This window comes from Tupaia chinensis, unplaced genomic scaffold (genome assembly GCF_000334495.1).
Source record: "Tupaia chinensis unplaced genomic scaffold, TupChi_1.0 Scaffold000322_1, whole genome shotgun sequence".
Classification (NCBI taxonomy): domain Eukaryota; kingdom Metazoa; phylum Chordata; class Mammalia; order Scandentia; family Tupaiidae; genus Tupaia; species Tupaia belangeri.
This window is the reverse complement of record NW_006159816.1, coordinates 3,879,495-3,897,022: the sequence shown is the minus strand read 5'-3', so window position 1 is coordinate 3,897,022 and position 17,528 is coordinate 3,879,495. Positions and strand designations below refer to the sequence as shown.

The following is a 17,528-nucleotide window of genomic DNA, read 5'->3' as shown; positions in this document are numbered from 1 at the left end:
TTGTATTATGAGGCATAATTAAAGAATATAAATTAAAAAATTAAAAAAAAAATTACCATAATTACCTTACTTTATAAGCAATATGAAACTATTATAGTTTAGAACATATTGTTTTGACATCTTATAATAATTCCAGACTCAACTCTTTAAAAACAATTGATGATGTAGCCAAACACCTAAAACCTTGCAAGTTACAAAGTTCAAGAACATACTACCTTGAAATGAAAGATGGGGCATTTTAGGCAAAAGAATAAATTGATCAAGGCCTTGCTACAGAGATAGCAGAAATGCAGAATCTTGCAAACAGGAGAAAGTTCTGTGTTATGGGGTGATGCAGACAAACAAAAGTTAGTAAAGAGGAGAAAAGCTAGGCATAGGGCCTCTGAATGATAGACTAAGAAAATTAAATGTTAGTCGATAGACAATGGAGAGTCACTAGAGATTTTTTGTTTGTTTGTTTTTTAAAAGAAGTGACTTTGTCCTAGTTTTCCACTTCTGGGAAGCGGTAGTAGATATATGTTTTCCTATTCTTCCCACTAAATACAAGTAAAAGCTCTAGTCATTCTACATAAAACATGAATGAGAAATCTGTGAAGAGAGAAAAGAAGACTGGCCTAGGGATTGAGGAGCAACAACATAGTGGTGAATTTCTTGGGTTTTCTTTTTGTCTCATTATATCTCAGACTTGTAGCTGAAATGTTGACAATGTAGAAACATCAACAGAATACAAAAAAAAACAAACAAAAAAAAAAAAAAACAAAGATTCCAAAAAGCCTTTAGCCCCCAAACCCAGGAAGGAGTAGGCTAGCAAAAGAGAAAACTATTAGATAGTAGTAGTTCTACACCAGTCAAACACAATACAAAACATCATGGCCCCATTCCCTCCTATGCGAGTAAAGGCTGAGGAGGGAGCTTATCTTCCACCCTGGAAAGTTTATGAGATACCCAGCACTCCTAACAGGTTAATATTATAGAAGGTCAAGTAGAGATCCAAGCCCTATATATGAAAACATCTCATCTCCAGTACTCAACATCCTTACTGTGTAAGTGACACCCACATGGGATACTTTCAGAATTATCTGATAAAAATTTAATAGTACCCATGATAACAACGCTTCAATGAGCAATTACGCACGTCCGCAATGAATGAAAAAAATAGAAAACCTCACTAAACAAACAGAAAATCTCAACAAAAAATCAGAAGATATAAAGATCCAAACGAAAATGTTATAACTGAAAATTATAATAATGAATTAAAAGTTCAGTAAATGAGTTCAATAGGAGAATAGTGAGACAGATGAAAGGATTAGCAAATAAGGACACAGTAGAAATTACACAATCTTAATAATGAGAAGAAAATAGGCAGAAAAACAAATGGACAGATCAAGGACCTGTGGGACAGCAACAAAAGATCAAACATTTATGTCACTGGAGTCACAGAAGAAGATAAAGGGAAGAGGGGAGTGAAACGGTGCCTGAAAAAAAGAGGGCAAAAAATGCCCCTAATTTGGCAAGAGGCATAAACGAGTTCAAAAAATTGAATGAACCCAAAATACAATAGAGACTCCCAGGAAATCTGTGCCAACTCACATCATAATTAATCTGAAAACCAAGGACAAAGAAGGCATTCAGAAAAGAAAAAAAAAAAAATGAAATCATACCCACAGGGGAAAAAACAATTTCAAAGACAGTAGATTTCTCATCAGAAACCAGGGAGGCCAGAAAGAAGTGGCACAATATTAAGTGCTGAAATAAAGACTGTCAACTCAGAATCCTATACTCAAGAAAAAATATTTTTTAGGCATGAGGGAGAATCAAGACAATCTCACATGAAGAAAAACTAATCAAATTTGTCACCAACAGATGTAAAAGAATGGCTGAGAGAAATTCTCTAAACAAAGATAATGAAAAAAGAGAGAACTATCAAATGTAAGGAAAGGAAACAAAAATAAGATACGTAAAAATGTAGTAAATACAATAGGTTTCCTTGTCTTTTTGAGTTTTCTAAATTATATTTAATGGCTGACGTGAAGTTGTAAATGTCTAACATGGTTCTAATTTCACGTACAGAAAACAATTTAAGACAATTATAAACAGGGCATGATAAAGACACATAAGGGGAGGAAACGTTCCTATACTTCAGTCAAATTAGAAAAATGATAACAACACTAGACTACAATCAATTATGTACATATAATAAAATACCTAGTGTAACCACCACACACACACACACACACACAAAGATGTCTTCAAAAACACAATAGGTAAATCAAGTAAAATTCTAATATGCTCAAGAAGGCAGGAAAAAGAAAACAGAAACGAAAAACAAAAACAACAGATCTAATCCCTAACATACTAATAACTTAAATATAGCTTAAAACTATATTAATTAAGAGGTATTAACAGGATGGATTTTTTTTTAATGACACAAATATATAATGCCTATAAGAAACTCACTTTAAATATACTATGAAGGCAGACTAAAAAATAAAAAGCATGGGGAAGATGTAAACATTAACCAAAGGAAAGTCAAAGTTCTTATGTTAATACCAGATAAAGTAGGCTTCAGAATAAAGAAAATTACCAAAGAGACGTACATTATATAATGATGAAAAGGCCAATCCATCAGAAAGATAAAGCAATCCTAAACGCATATCTACCAAATACTAAAGTTGGAAAATATATGAAACAAAAACTTAACAGAAACAATAGATAAATCCGAAATTATAGTTGGGAAATTTCAATATCTCTCTCTCAGTGACTGACAGGACAATTAGACAGAGAATCAACAAAGACATAGGAGACCTCAACAAGGATAGAACAACAACACTAGATCAACCAACAGGATGTAGGCAATACTTACACATCACTCTACCAAGCAACAGCAGAAAATGCTCTTTTTCTAAATGTCTGTGAAACATATACTAAGATAGACCATACCAAGACAGAATTGACTAATAAAGCAAGCCCTTGACAAACTGAAAATAAGTTAAAATTATACAGAATATGTTTTCTAGTCACAATGGATTTAAACTACTACAATCACTTAGACACTAAGTAATACACTTCAATGATGCATGTAAAGGTGGTCAACTGAAAGTAGAAGGCTTATGATAAAACTCACCGGAAACATCTACTCAGTAGTCTGCCAAAATCCAACTTTAAGGAACATGTGAAACAAGAACTGATTTCCCATTATCAACTTCTACTTGGATATATACACTTAACTATCTAACTAGGCATTAGCTATAATCAGTGTTGAGGGCCATGTACATATTTTCTAAACTTTTAATATCAACTCTGAATACATTATATAAGATCACTTTTCTAAGGAAAGCCTTACTGCTTCTAACATTTACAAAAGTCTAAAAAACTCAGAAGATGAAAGCTGCCCCCAAATACTATTTCTGATGATGTTATTTAGGAGGGTAAACATTTGGGTATGACTTAAATGCACAATGTATATGTGAACAGATAAAACAAAAACTTACAAAATCCATGGGTCAATAGGAAGTCTCATGGGAAATTTTTAAAATACACTGACCTGAGTAAAAATGAAAATGTATCAAAAATATGAAACATAGCTAAAGAAATGCTAAAGACATATTCATAGAAGTAAATGGATACAATAGAAAAGAAGAAAACAGTCAGTCCCCTGACCTATGGTGACTGGGGAAGCCAGATCCCAATGGCTGATGATAAGGTTCAAATCCTGGCCCTGGTTGCTTGAGAAATACACGAGGCACATGTGTAAGCATGCCCCAAATCCAGGCAGGGGGAAGATATAGAAAAGGGATTTCAGTATGACCATGCCCCACCAAGGGGTACTTTCTTTTCTTTCCTTCTCTCTCTCATTTTCTCTCTGTGTGTCCCTCTCTGTGTCTCTCTGGTGAGCACAAGTGTCCTCTGGCAATATTAAAAAAAAAAAAATCAAATCAATTATCTAAGCTCTCACCTGAGGAGAAGAGTAAAATAAACCCAAAGCACACAGAAAATGTAAAAAGAAGGAGAAAAAAAAAAAGATACAAATTACAAATACCAGCAGTGAATAAGGAAATCTTGGTCAATTCTGCCACAAAAGGAAGGGAATACTATGAATACCACCACACACTGATTGGTCAACCTAGGCTAAATGAGTCTCTTCCTCAACAAACACAAATCACCACAACTCACCTAATATAAAATAGTTTAGCTTTTAGGTTGTCAAGGAAAATGAATTCACAATTTATAAAGCAGAAGGGTGGGGAGGAGGAGGATAAAGATAAAAAGAAGAAAGAAATTGCTAAGCATAGATGGTTTTACTGGCCAAGTCTACCAAATACTTAAAGAGAAATTAACACCAATTCTACACAACCTTTCCAGCAAACAGAAGATAAGGGAACATTTTGCATTTCATTTTATGAAGCTAATATTACCCCGATGACAAAACCAAACAATCATCTTAATTTGATCAAGTTTATAAAACACTCAAAAATGACATAATACTTAATTGTGAAAGTCTGAATGCTTCTCCCTAAGGAACAGGGCAAGTATATCCACTCTTACCAATATTACTCACCATAGTGCAAGAGCTCTAGTTAGTGCAACAGGAAGAAAAAGAAATAAAAATAATCAAATGAAGACAGGACCAGCAGATGACATAATGGTCATGTTGCTATGGTAATGTTTTAGACTTGAGATTTTTTTCATATTTTAAAGTATCTGCACACACATGACATATCGTGGGGATAGAGCCCAAATCTTTTCTTTTCCTTTTCTTAAAAAAATTTTTAGGTAAGTTTTTGCTATAGAGTGCATGCAGTCACTGAGAGACAGAGAGAGAGAAAGCGAGAAATTATCTCCCAGGGGGAAGAGCCATGCCATTCTCCTCCATTCTTCTCTCAGGATTTTGGGCACGCACACACGCCCAGCATGAGTTTTAAACTGCCAGGTCTGGGACTCAAATTGCGGTTGACTACATGGGAGTCCAGCGACGTAATCATTATGCCATCTGCAGGTCCCAAGTCCAAATCTTAACACAACATTCTTTTATGTTTTATATAAACTTTATACACATAGCCTGAAGGTAATTTGAAACAGTATGGTTGTATTGCAGCATTTTGAATGCAACACATCACAGGAGGTCAGGTCTGTAAGTAAAGATAAACCAAGACCTAGTGAAAACTATAAAAATCCGTGCCTTCTGAGCCACCTTTAAACTCCCCTTCAGTCTTTAAATTCGCTATGGCTTCCTTCATCCCTCCTGTCCCAGGAGTCTACCATCTTCCAGGTTACCCTATCAAAACTGAGCTGTCTTTTCACAAACTTATTTTGTATTTTAAGGCAGCTAGGAGAAATCTTCAGATTTTAGTTTGACTTGGTATAATTCAGAGAGTATAGACCTTTTTGTTGTTTTTAAAGTTTCTTTCTTTCAATAGTGTAAGAAGAAGAGAGAGGAACAGCATCTCCAACAAAGTCTGGGCATTGTGGTCCACTCCTAGTCTTCAACAAATCTCATGAACAGGCACGTGCCCAGCATCCTCTGGAAGGTCTCCGGACTTGCATCAGGAACTTTCCCATGTGTGACTGCCTCACAGAACATTGCACTTTACCACTTCGTGACTGTCTGGTCAGCCCTGAGCTTTGTTGTTTATTTTGCTGAGACCACTAGGAAAATTGCTTTAGTATTAATACCATGCCTGGAAGAACTCAGTCCAAAAATTAATAGTTTTTTAAGCCTTCCTTTGCCCTAAGCACTCTGTTAACCTTAGTTATTTGGAACCCAAGATTCTCTAAATCTAAAAATCCAAATTCCATTTTCATCATGCCTACTTCCTTCTCCTGGTTTGATCTCTTTCCTTATTTCACCAGAGTGACCATGTTTGCATTTTCTCCTCCCCTCCAACTCTCAGCAATCTGTCCTTATGTCTCAGAGTTCTTGTAGCCTCTATGCATTGAGGGGTGAATAAACTATGGATGCCTGGGGAAAGAAGGGCATATAGTAGTACATGGATGGCTAGGTTGACCACATGGATTCCAAACCGAAACTCAAACTCGAGGAAACAACAAAGAACCACCACTACTACTAGCCCCATCCAGCAGGGAAAAAAATATATGATTCAGCACTTTTGATTTGTACAGTGATGGGAGTGGGGAGCAGGGAGAATGGTTTTGGGGATAAAGTAACATTAATGACAAGTATTAAACATTCCATGACATCAGATTAAAACTACCAACAAACTTAATCCCAAGTGCAGCAGTTAAATCCTTCATAGAAGCAGCCAGATCCCACATGGCAGACAAGGGATTGAGTCCAGCCCTGGTAGCTAAAAAAACATGCCAGTGCATGTAAGGCCCTGATGGGAAAAGGACTGCAGCATAGTCAGGGCTGGATGGGGTGTGTACTTTCTCTTTCTCTCTCTCTCTTTCTTTCTCTCTCTCAGTAGCATGTGCCCTTTAGCAAGAGAAAGTTAATCTAGCATAAAAGGAAGTAATAAAAGAAAATTAAATACCTATGTATATACAATGTATTTCTGGAGAAATACATACAAATCTAATGATCTCGGTTGACTTTGTGGAGGAAAGAACTCAGTAGTTAAGGAACAGGAATAAAAGGAAAACAATTTAAATGAACACTTATACATTTTAAACTTCGAGAAATATCAATATAGTACCTAAAATAATTAGCTTTTAAAAGGAAAAAGTGAATAATGACCAGAATTAAGACAAAGACAGAAAATAGCATATAGGATTAATTGGAAAAAATTAGGAAATAAAGGATAATAATAATCTCATCTCCTTCATCTACCCACTAAGGTTTCCCATATCCTTTTCCTCACTTTTCCCATCAACTTCACTTCTTCCTAATACGCTACAGTCATTTTATTCCAAAGTAAACAATTTGACTGCAAGTTCTAATATTACACCAGCCTTTCCTGAAATCTACATCTCTTTCTACAAAGTCTAGCTCCATACTTAAAAACCACCCACCGATTGTGCTACTTAGCATCTTGTATATCTTACCTATACTCGGGACAGCAAATATAGGCATTCATGTCATCACTACTCCTATCCATGACAATAAACATTACTCAGTGATCACAGTACTCTATCCAATAAATTTAGAACCTGCCTCCAGCTACTTCTCAGTGCAGTGTTTCAGACAGTCTCCAGTATCAATCAATGCTGGCCCAGTAAATCAAATGTATTTGCCCTGTCTTGTTCCTACTATAGTAACCCATTTACTTCCATATGTTCCTCCTTTCTTGTATATTTATTTACATATACCCCATTTTGTTCTGAGAAGGATTAAAAACACAAAGAATACATGAACTATAAAAAGTCAATAAATTAAAAGCAAGTAAAGAACTAAAAATATGCAAGAGAAAAGGCTTAAAATAGTACAACATTAAAGCTACTTATCAACTCTGGGACAGGTCAGGAAACTAGCTTTTGCTTTCTAGTAGTTACCGCAAAAAGGAAGAATCCATCCACAGTATACAAGATTAACAGAAAAGTACTCAGAGAGAGAACTGATCTTGGTACTTAGAAGAAATAAAAGCAAAGAGAACCCTATAGAGTAATCAAGGTATACAAGATCCGTAACCACCAGTCTCCAAAGTTATTCTTGCTAGGGTCCCTCAGGAGAGAGATCAATTCAGGAAAAGCGATTTTACAAAGAGCAAGCATAAGCTTTAAAAAGTCTTCTCTCCTTTCACAAAATCTCTTCCTTCACTCCCTCCCTAATTAGATTACAAACTCTTTGTAGACAAAACTCATCTCTTCTAGTTCTTAAATATAGCCCCATGGTAGTTTGCATTAGAAACATTCAATGTCAATGAGAATTTACATAGTGCCATAGAGGCCTACTGTGATAAAAATTCTCTAAACTAAACATAGCAAGTTCTACTCCAACTAAATAAATACGCTAATTGAAGCTTCAATGAATAGAATTCTTAAACCTTCTATACTGTTACTGAATCATAATTTCATCTGCAATGGCCCAACAGTATTTTCTGTTTTGCATATACCTGGCACAAAGCTTTCAAAAATATCAAATCGAGATCACTGAATCTGATCAAAGAAAACGAAACTTAAAAGCAAAAGCTTTGGCAACTTCTATTAAAGGAAAGACAATATTACTGTCCTTCAAGAACATAATCAATAGCTCTTTACAAACCAGCTGACAAATGTAGGTTTATTTTCTAAATGACCCTAAGTCCACTAAGACAATAAATTATAATGCAGATTTTTCTCCACATCTTTCCAAGAATCTGCAGTTTCTGCAAATGCTAAACTGCCAGAAAACTATACTTCCATCTCTTAAATACACACACATTCTCACACACACAAACACCACCATCAAACAAGCTTACATTTCTCTTATTATCACTACCTACTCCCTGTCCTGGTCAAATTGCAAACCCACTGAAGATTACATAATAAATTATTTAGGTAAAGTGATGATGAGCAACACAAACTATTTAAAAAACTTAAACTACTCTTAAGTATAGGCATTAGAACACATTAACAATCCTCTATATTTTATTAATGAAAATCATTAATAAGTAAATAGTATTATCCTACACAAGTTTAGTTTTTTTAATACACTTAGTATTTCAATTTCCAGTATAATCATTTGGAATTCTTGTACACAGATGCCTACCCGATCATTCCCAGGAGGGGACAGTTGAAATAGGTGAAAGAACATCTCCAGTAACTAGGGAGTCCACAAAGAGGACCTACAAAAATCCTATTTCTGCAACTTTGTTTTTTCATCTATTAAAAAAGGAAATCATCATCATCTTTATCTGATAAGATTGTTGGGTGGATTAAACAAGATGGGGTTTGTCAAGGCATATAAAATAGGTCCCTGTTAAATGTTAGTTCTCTTGTGTTTTTTTTTCTTTATTTATGATACAGCATATGTGCATGCATGCATTTGAGAGTGGGAGGGAGAGAGAGAGAAGAAGCACCCTCCACTGTGTCTGGTCATGAAGTGATTTCTCCCTCCAGTTCTCCAGCCTGTCAAATCTCAGGCATTTTTCAGGCTGGCCAGGCCAGAGATTTGAACTGTAGTTGCCATGTGGGACCCAACTTCTCTTGAGCCCATTACTGTTGTACCATGAACCAGCCTTCTTGGTCTTTTTTTATTAAATTGAAGGATATGAGCAGTTAGAGGACCTTTCCAAGGTCAAAGACTAGTAAGTACAGTACAGACTAAAACTTTGTCTTGGGGCTTATGGTCCCCTAAACCAAGCAACCTTAAAATAGCAGAACCCAATCTCTCATGTTTGCCATTATAGGCACTTACTACATTCAAAGAAAAAATATATAAAAACAAGTTGAATACCTATTACAAGCCAGATACTACACTAATCTCCTTCCTTATTTCCTACCTGGTGAAACAAGTGTTGTTATCCCATTGTACTGAGAGAAATGAACTTGTCCAAAGTCACAAGTTTAAAAAGTGAGTAACAGTCCAGGTCTGTTTACTGTTTCCCCCTACTAACTTGACTCAAGAATATGGCTATTTAGAAATTATTGTCTATCAAAATTAAATTCTAAATGGCCTGGGAATTTTTACAGATCTTTCCAATTGATTAGTGGAAACCATCCCTAACTCTAACATCAGACCCCTTTAAAGTTGCTCTTATTAGGCTAGAACACAGTTATAATAACCACAGTAACACATTTATATTTGTATAGCATGTTTATTATTAATTTTTTTTTCATTTTTATTAGATGAAACTATGTAGCCTTTTCATATATTAGCTTATATCTCATTCTACACTTCCATGGCTCCTATGAGTTATGATTACTGTCCTTTTACAGATGAGGTAACAGAACTTTGAGGAGAGTAAACAACCTGTCAGGACCAGCAGACAGCATAATGGTTATGTCACTGGACTCCCACATAGTCGACCGTAGTTCAAGTCCCAACCCCGGCAGCTTAAATTCATGCCAGGCGCATGTGCATGTGTGCCCAAGATCCCTAGAGGAGAACGGAGGAGAGAGGGATTGCAGCGTGGCCATCCACCCCTGAGGGGTGATTTCTTGCTTTCTGTCTCTTTGGCTTTCCAGCAAGCTCATGCACCTATAGCAAAAATCTGTCAATAAAAATAAACAAATACGAAAACAACCTGCTAAAGGTTGTAGAACTAGTTAACAGAAGTGTAACCCTGGCTCTATTTCAGAGAAAGGCCCAAGACTCCTGCATATATTGAACCATTTAATTATTTACCTTGTCTACTTGCTCATAAAAAGTAACAGAAAACAAATGCTGAAACCTGATAGAAGAATAAAACCCAGAAACCTTAGAAAGGTAATTTCAGCTCTCTTGCCTTCTCCATAGTTGTCAGGTGAGTTTTAATAAATGTTTACATAGCAGACATTTTAAACTGTTCTAGAACACAGACAAAAGAAGGAAAGTATCCCATTCATCCTTGGAGGCTGGCTTAATCTTGTCATCAAGTCCAGGCAAAAATAGGTAACTAAAATGGAAATATAAATATTATGTTTATCTTTTCTGAGTATAGATACAAAACCCTTAATATAGTTAAGTGAAAAACAAAGGAATAGGTGTAGTATGGTCTCATTTGTATAGAAAATTATTGTGAATGTATACATATGGATATATGGTCAGATATGCAAATACATATTTGTACATGCATACACATATAAAGGCATACATTTGGAAATGTAGACCTTCAGCTGTTAACCGTGGTTACCTGAGATAAGAGTGGTGGATCTTAGAAGTAAAGAGAAGGAAGACAACAAGAGAAGAGATATTTTCAGCTTTTACTCTATATAACCACACATTATTTTAATTTTTGCAATTACCCTATCACATTTGACAGTTTTAAGTATATAAATGAAAAGTAGGACCTAAATATTTATTTCCTTATCTCCTCTACTTGTTACAGTGAAAACTGATTCTTTCATTCACTCACTGGTCATTCACGCATTTAACAAATGCGACGAGTACAACTGCTGTGTGTGGGCACTGAGCTAAGTACTAGGAAACAGATCTATGCTGGTACTAGGTACTTTAAGCCTGTTTTAAGAGTTGCTTCCTTCTGTAAGATAAGGTGTTGAGTTATAAGTCAAATTGTAATTCCTAACAGCTATTATTTTCCAAGTCATGTCAGAAATAAATATTTTCTTTTCTTGGAATTGATACCTCCTTTATTCTAAAAGAGAGTTGCAGATTTTTTTTTTTAAAAGCACTTGTATTGATTCATTCCACACAAGTTAAGAGTTCTTGTTATGTGTCAGGCATTATTTGAGATGATGAACACACAAAGATGAATACATAACACCATATGGTCCCTACCTAGCCTCTGAAGAGTTGAGAATTCTGCATACATGCTATGTCTGATACGGAATAGTACATAAAAACTAAAATAAGTATTTTATAAGCCTGTCTGTCAAAGTGAAACTGGCAAACTGTCCTCTTCCAAAATAAAAATGGATTTCAGTTTAACCCAGAAAAACCTTAATGTTTATGTAGAAAACAAAACTTATTATTTTAATGTTAGAAGATACAAATTAGTGGGAAAACAGAGAACATGGAAGCTGCTCAGGAATAAAAAATATGATGCATCTGAATGAAGGGTGGGTTCTGGGATTACATGCCACTAAGAGGTTGTTACTAGGTTTTTCTAACTGTTTCCCCTCTGGAAATATGGAAATTATACCTACCTTAATAGGATAGGAGAAACAAAGAATTTATTGGAATAATCCTAACAAATGGAAGTGAATATGAGGCAGTGTAGTCATGACAACTGCTCCTTTGCTGCTGCTTGGTGTGACTTTTTCTTACTTCCCCCTACTCTGTCACTGATTAGCCAAGAAAATTTACAATTTAACTTCTGTATGCCCCATCAAGTGGAAAGAATGTAGTAAACAGTGTCAGAGACCCAAGTTTACATTTAAGGCGCATGTGCATGTGTGCCCAAGATCCCTAGAGGAGAACGGAGGAGAGAGGGATTGCAGCGTGGCCATCCACCCCTGAGGGGTGATTTCTTGCTTTCTGTCTCTTTGGCTTTCCAGCAAGCTCATGCACCTATAGCAAAAATCTGTCAATAAAAATAAACAAATACGAAAACAACCTGCTAAAGGTTGTAGAACTAGTTAACAGAAGTGTAACCCTGGCTCTATTTCAGAGAAAGGCCCAAGACTCCTGCATATATTGAACCATTTAATTATTTACCTTGTCTACTTGCTCATAAAAAGTAACAGAAAACAAATGCTGAAACCTGATAGAAGAATAAAACCCAGAAACCTTAGAAAGGTAATTTCAGCTCTCTTGCCTTCTCCATAGTTGTCAGGTGAGTTTTAATAAATGTTTACATAGCAGACATTTTAAACTGTTCTAGAACACAGACAAAAGAAGGAAAGTATCCCATTCATCCTTGGAGGCTGGCTTAATCTTGTCATCAAGTCCAGGCAAAAATAGGTAACTAAAATGGAAATATAAATATTATGTTTATCTTTTCTGAGTATAGATACAAAACCCTTAATATAGTTAAGTGAAAAACAAAGGAATAGGTGTAGTATGGTCTCATTTGTATAGAAAATTATTGTGAATGTATACATACGGATATATGGTCAGATATGCAAATACATATTTGTACATGCATACACATATAAAGGCATACATTTGGAAATGTAGACCTTCAGCTGTTAACCGTGGTTACCTGAGATAAGAGTGGTGGATCTTAGAAGTAAAGAGAAGGAAGACAACAAGAGAAGAGATATTTTCAGCTTTTACTCTACATAACCACACATTATTTTAATTTTTGCAATTACCCTATCACATTTGACAGTTTTAAGTATATAAATGAAAAGTAGGACCTAAATATTTATTTCCTTATCTCCTCTACTTGTTACAGTGAAAACTGATTCTTTCATTCACTCACTGGTCATTCACGCATTTAACAAATGCGACGAGTACAACTGCTGTGTGTGGGCACTGAGCTAAGTACTAGGAAACAGATCTATGCTGGTACTAGGTACTTTAAGCCTGTTTTAAGAGTTGCTTCCTTCTGTAAGATAAGGTGTTGAGTTATAAGTCAAATTGTAATTCCTAACAGCTATTATTTTCCAAGTCATGTCAGAAATAAATATTTTCTTTTCTTGGAATTGATACCTCCTTTATTCTAAAAGAGAGTTGCAGATTTTTTTTTTTAAAAGCACTTGTATTGATTCATTCCACACAAGTTAAGAGTTCTTGTTATGTGTCAGGCATTATTTGAGATGATGAACACACAAAGATGAATACATAACACCATATGGTCCCTACCTAGCCTCTGAAGAGTTGAGAATTCTGCATACATGCTATGTCTGATACGGAATAGTACATAAAAACTAAAATAAGTATTTTATAAGCCTGTCTGTCAAAGTGAAACTGGCAAACTGTCCTCTTCCAAAATAAAAATGGATTTCAGTTTAACCCAGAAAAACCTTAATGTTTATGTAGAAAACAAAACTTATTATTTTAATGTTAGAAGATACAAATTAGTGGGAAAACAGAGAACATGGAAGCTGCTCAGGAATAAAAAATATGATGCATCTGAATGAAGGGTGGGTTCTGGGATTACATGCCACTAAGAGGTTGTTACTAGGTTTTTCTAACTGTTTCCCCTCTGGAAATATGGAAATTATATCTACCTTAATAGGATAGGAGAAACAAAGAATTTATTGGAATAATCCTAACAAATGGAAGTGAATATGAGGCAGTGTAGTCATGACAACTGCTCCTTTGCTGCTGCTTGGTGTGACTTTTTCTTACTTCCCCCTACTCTGTCACTGATTAGCCAAGAAAATTTACAATTTAACTTCTGTATGCCCCATCAAGTGGAAAGAATGTAGTAAACAGTGTCAGAGACCCAAGTTTACATTTAGATCTTGCCTCTCACTAAACTGCTTAAGGTTAAAAAAACAGGCAAATGACTGAACCTGTTTGCACCTTAGTTTCCTAGCAGTAAGAAAGGGATAAACCTACCTTACGGGATAATTTTAAAAATTAAATAAGAAAATACATGTGAAAACATAAATTTAAAAACTATTATAAACAGACATTTCTCCAAAAAATGTATACCAATGGCTGATAAGAACATGAAACACCAGAAGTCAAATGAACACTACAATGAGGGCCAGCAGATGGCAGGGAGGTGAACATGGCTAGATCCCACAAGGCTGGCTGCCGGAACTGATGGCCTAAAAAACACACCAGGCATATGTGCATTCCAGAGAAGGAATTGTGGGGTGGCCACCCCCTCCCTGGGGGGAGAGGAGTGCTCTCTCTCTCTCTCTGTCTGTCTCCCACAAGTGCATATGCCCTATAGCAAGACTTTTAAAAAAGAAGAGAAGAAGAAAGAGAACCACAATGAAATACCACTTCATAGCCACTAAGATGACTCTCATCAAAAAGACAAACACAAGTCTTAGCAAGGATATGGAGAAAACAGAGCCTGTGTATATTGCTAGTGAGAATGTAAAATCATGCAGTAGCTATGGAAGACAGTTTAGCAGTTTCTCAAAAAGTTAAAGGAAGTTATCATAAGACATATCAATTCCACACCTAGACATACACCTGCTGTCATTTACATGTTCCCCTAAAATGTAGGTGTTCAGATCTGGTTGTGAAGGGATTAAGAAGGTGAAATGCAAGAACCAGCAGTTAGCGTAATGTCTATGTCGCTGGACTCCCACGTAGTCGACCGCGGTTCACGTCCCAGACCTGGTGGCATAAAACTCACGCCGGGCGCGTGTGCGTGCGTGCCCAAGATCCCGAGAGGAGAATGGAGGAGAAGGGATTGTGGTGTGACCATCCCCCCTGGGGGGTGATTTCTCGCTTTGTGTCTCTATGTCTCTCTCTCTGTCTGTCTGGCGAGCACACGTGCCCTATAGTGAAAATATCTCCAAAAAAAAGAAGGTGAAATGCAGTCCTACCATGGTGTTGTAAATGGGGGCCTTTGAGGCGAGATTAGGATTAAGATCCTGAGGATGGGGTCCCCAAGATTGATTCCCGGGGGGGTTATGAGGAGGGACTGAGACCAAAACAGAGACACAGATTCATGTTCTTTACTATATAATTCAGCCAGAAGGCCTTTAGTCCCCCAAATCATGAGCTAAATAAACCTCTATATTTATAAGTTACCCAGATCCAGGAATTTTCTATAATTAGTAACAGAACAGACTAGAATCCAAGGGAACTGAAAACATACATCCATACAAAAACTTGTAAATGAGTATCCACAGAAGCAATATTACTATAAATAAGCAAAATGTGGAAACAAGATAAATATCTGTCAAGTGATGAATGGATAAATAAAATGTGGTATATCCATTCAACAGAATAAATGCTGCCATAAAAAAGAATAATGTTCTGATACTTACTATAATAAGGATATAGAAAGACCTTGAAAACTTTATGCTACGTGAATGACACAAAGAGCCATATAACATATGATTCCATTCACATGAAATGTCCAGAATAAGCAAATCTATAGAAACAGTAAGTAAATTAGTGGTTGTCATGTACTGGGAAGGCAGGGAATGGTTTGACAGTCACTGAGTATGAGTTTCTTTTTAAAGTAATGAAATGTTCTTTAATTAGTGGGGATGTCTACACAATCTTGTAAACTTACTAAACCACAAAACTGTACACTTGAAAAGAAAGAATGATACGGTCTATTAACTATATCTTAGAGAAAACTATAGCAGTAGTTTAGTTTCCGCTCCTTTTTATTATACTAAATAGCTTATTTTTTTCCAGAAGTTGTTCCTGTTGCTAGTAATATCTATTAAAGCTCTTTGTACTTAGAGGTTACACAGATGGGTGCTATTTTTTAGTAAAGTAAAACTATTATGCTAGAGAAACTTTCTACAAATCAGATTAATTTGGTACAATTTCATTTCTTCAAAAGAAATGTCCTTATTATCCATAATACCAAGTTTATTTTTAGGGAGTGAAAAAAGCTTCAGGGAGTCCTTACAAAATATATTTTTTAAAAAGTCAAAACACAGTATATTCTGGTTTTTTTTTTAACCAATGGACCTTCAGTTTTCAGATAAGTCATTAGTAAGATTATCTGTTTAAATGCCACTATATGCCTGTCGATCTACTAAAACAGAAGTTGATACAACTTGGCAACTTCTATTTATCACTTTCTGTGTTCTGCACCTGCTGTCAGGTTTCTAGACCATCCCTAGCTCCCAATCTTTTCCACAAATTATTCTTTTCAATTATTACTCACAGGGATTAAAATGCTTGGTAAACTCCTTAAATGCAATCAATTCATTTTTCTAATGTTAGGGAACTTTTAAGAGTAGGCCGATTTTTAAGGTTAAATTTAGTCTAAATATTTAGTTGAATAAATATTCAGCAAAATGATTTCCTGAATTTCAGGACATAAAAACAATCCACCGAGTGGTGTAATGCTTTATAGGTATTTGGGGATTTTTTCCTGTATTTGGATATGGAGTAAAGATAGTCACCAACTGTTGTCCACAGAAGTATTAGGTATAAAGGTTTCCTGGTTCTAGAACAAAGAGTATTTTATTGCTCAAAGCAAAAGGAAGACATTTTCCTTCTATTTAGCATTGTTAAACTAAAATAACATACCATGGAACCAGCTAGGTATCGCCATGACCCAAGGTATGTAAATAAAGTGTTCTTTAATATGTTTTCTTCCTTGAAGGGGAAATTTTCTCACATTAAGAAAATAAGCGTTATTAATGCCAAAGAAAACCACATGGATAAAGATTTTGAAACATGGGGGTATTATGAGAGGCAATTTAAACTGGAGGACTTGCCAAGTGATGCTGGGATGCACGGTGGGTACCTTGACACAGACAAAACATGAAGAAAGAAATGACCTGTCAAACAGCCGCTGTCTCCTTACTCCCTCAACAGCACCGCCAACTTCTCAGGGTGATGTCTGTGTGAGAGGATGTCAAAGCACCAGGAGAACCAGGGGGCTGTCGCAGCAGCAGCAAGTCCAAACCGTGCATTTCGGGGTGAAATCCCACCCACATCCTCCAGAGCGGGTCAGAATGGCTCCTTTCTAATGCTGTGAGTCTACCCGAAATATACAAAATTAATGCACCACGACGGACCCTGGCCAGCCGGCTCTCTGCCTTCCCTTTGTGACTCCAAAGGCTGAAGGGACACTGCCCTCCTGCAAGGCCTGGGGAAGCCAAGCCCCAACGGCGAGGGAGGCGTCCAGCCGGCTCCGCGCAGCCCGGGGGCCTGGAGCCCGAGTCCTCCACCCACCGGGTAGGGCTGGTCACCGGTCACACAAAGGAGCCAGCCGCGGGCATGGACACGGGGACTCGCCCCGAGGCCGGCGCCACACCTGGCCCCTGCACGCCGGAAGGACCGGACCCACCGGAAAATAAAGATGAACACCCAAACCTGTTGCACGATTCGGGTCGCTTTCACCCAGAAATGAACAAGGGCGCTCAGGAGCGAGAAGCGCGCGGCCCAGACCGAGCGGGCCGCGGCCGCACCCGGCAGGCGGCGCGGAGGCAGGGGCGGC

The 17,528-nt window shown here is 36.8% G+C and overlaps 1 protein-coding gene across 1 annotated transcript in view; it reads right to left on the bottom strand.

Annotated features, from left to right (window-relative positions):
- The window catches only part of SESTD1 (SEC14 and spectrin domain containing 1), a gene marked incomplete in the record, with an annotated part of 145,410 nt that overhangs the window by 126,752 nt on the left and 1,130 nt on the right, over nt 1–17,528 (bottom strand).